We start from the raw sequence: 2,494 nt of genomic DNA on the forward strand, positions 1-2,494 counted from the left end.
TACAGTGGCACGATCTTGGCTCACTGCAAGTTCCGTCTCCCGGGTTCATGCCATTCTCCTGCCTCAGCCTCCCGAGTAGCTGGGACTACAGGCGCCCACCACCACGCCTGGCTAATTTTTTGTATTTTAGTAGAGACGGGGTTTCACCGTGTTAGCCAGGATGGTCTCCATCTCCTGACCTCATGATCCACCCGCCTCAGCCTCCCAAAGTGCTGGGATTACAGGCATGAGCCACCATGCCTGGCCAATTTTCTGATTCTTAAAGAAGCTTGTTTAAAATGTTTTGATAGTCTTTTCTAGTTCTGACCTGGAAGGTAGTCTGAATGACCTAGTCTTAGTCTCTTATAACTGGAACAGAATTGAGGAGCCAAGATTTGAATTCAGCTGTATCTTAACTTCAAGGTCTATGCTTTTAACCACTTAATATATGTATTAATCCATTTTCACACTGCTGATAAAGACATACCCAAGACTGGGCAATTTATAAAGCAAAGAAGTTTATTGGACTCAGTGCAACATGGCTGGGGAGCCCTCACAATCATGGCAGAAGGCAAGGAAGAACAAGTCACATCTTACATGGACGGCAGCAGGAAAAGAGAGACCTTGCAGGGAACCTCCTGTTGTTTTTTTGTTTGTTTGTTTTTTGTTTTTTTGTTTTTTTTGAGACAGGAGTCTCGCTCTGTCGCCCAGGCTGGAGTGCAGTGGCGTGATCTTGGCTCACTGCAAGCTCTGCCTCCTGGGTTCACACCATTCTCCTGCCTTAGCCTCCCAAGTAGCTGGGACTACAGGCGCCTGCCACCATGCCCAGCTAATTTTTTGTATTTTTAGTAGAGATGGGGTTTCACTGTGTTAGCCAGGATGGTCTCGATCTCCTGACCTAGTGATCCGCCTGCCTCAGCCTCCCAAAGTGCTGGGATTACAGGCATGAGCCACCGTGCCTGGCCGGAAACTCCTATTTTTAAAACCATCACATCTTGTGAGATTTATTCACTATCACGAGAACAGCCCAGGAAAGACTTGCCCCTATGATTAAGTTACCTCCCACCAGGTTTCTTCCACAACATGTGGGAATTCAATATGAGATTTGGATAGGGACACAGCCAAACCATATCATTACACTTATTAGACTTGTATTCAATCTCACATAATATAAAGGGTAAAATGTTTATTTTTGTGAATTGGACCATAGGAGTAAACATAATTTTATTCTTCATATTTTTTATAGTTCTCAGCGTGAAAGTCACAAGATAGAATTTTGAGGCTTGTATTCTACTTTTTGTTCTGTAGTGAAGCAAATAAGCAACACGTAAGATGTCAGAAATGCTTGGAATTTGGACATTGGACTTACAAATGCACAGGAAAAAGAAAATACCTACACAGGCCCTCAAGGACAGCAGAACTAAAGAAAGCTTTAAAAGAAAAAGAAAACAGATTATTATTACAGCAAAGCATTGGAGAAGCCAATGTGGAAAGAAAGGCCAAGAAAAAAAGGTCTAAGAGTGTAACCAGTTCCAGTAGCAGTAGCAGTGACAGTTCTGCCAGTGATTCTTCATCAGAGAGTGAAGAAACATCTACCTCTTCCTCCTCAGAGGACAGTGACACTGATGAAAGCTCCTCTAGCTCCTCATCCTCAGCCTCCTCCACAACCTCTTCCTCCTCCTCTGATTCAGACTCAGATTCCAGTTCTTCCAGTAGCAGCAGCACCAGCACAGATAGCAGCTCTGACGATGAACCACCAAAGAAGAAGAAAAAGAAATAGAGTTGCTCCATGCATATTGGACCGATGGACTGAAAACATTAATGTGATTCTTGAAAGGGAATTTAGAATATGTTAAGGCCAAGTAGGTTAACTGGTAAACATTTCTAGAATTCAAAAGTTTCTCAATGTTTTACATTGTAAGAGCATAAAGAGTATTAATAATGGCTTATAGAGAGAGACTTTTTTATTTGAAGGGTGAATCTTGTTTTTCTTTTTTATCTTTAAAATATATCTCTAGAACTTAAAGCTGAAATCTGCAAATCTGTTTGTGTGATGAAACTATCTTTTCTCTCTGTGAAATAAATGCCATACTTTGTTATATATGTTGGTGGTATGTATCAGACATATTTTCAGGATGGTGCATCAGGACATCTGGCAGTGAATTCCTAATGCTTTTGGCTGTGTGTTATGTAAGATATAATATGTTGTTACTGTAAGCTTAGTTTTCCTACCGTTAATAAATGTGCTCTATTTTTACATTTATGTTCAGAAAGTTATCTGACTTTTTGTCCTAAGTGGTATGTTCAAGGAGCCTATTAATATATTTATAGTTTTTGAATGCTGTTAAGTTTCAGATTGCTGTGTTATATCATTCATTTTCTTCTGGTTCCTTAAGTTTTTCAAGTTATCCTTTTCTGAGGAAAATCATTCTAGAAGAACCTAAAAAGGGACAAAACATTTGAAACTACTTAGGAGTCTAATATTGGTGCCTTCTGACAAAAGTCAGTGTATCAG

The 2,494-nt window shown here is 40.3% G+C and overlaps 1 pseudogene across 1 annotated transcript; it reads left to right on the forward strand.

Annotated features, from left to right (window-relative positions):
- Positions 1–1,240: 1,240 nt before the first annotated feature.
- On the forward strand, positions 1,241–2,242 carry LOC108523896 (zinc finger CCHC domain-containing protein 10 pseudogene; annotated as a pseudogene). The gene has a single exon (XR_001883922.1). The product of XR_001883922.1 is annotated as a zinc finger CCHC domain-containing protein 10 pseudogene (transcript).
- The last annotated feature ends 252 nt before the right edge of the window (positions 2,243–2,494 follow it).

This window comes from Rhinopithecus bieti, unplaced genomic scaffold (genome assembly GCF_001698545.2).
Source record: "Rhinopithecus bieti isolate Rb0 unplaced genomic scaffold, ASM169854v2 scaffold_79530, whole genome shotgun sequence".
Classification (NCBI taxonomy): Eukaryota; Metazoa; Chordata; class Mammalia; order Primates; family Cercopithecidae; genus Rhinopithecus; species Rhinopithecus bieti.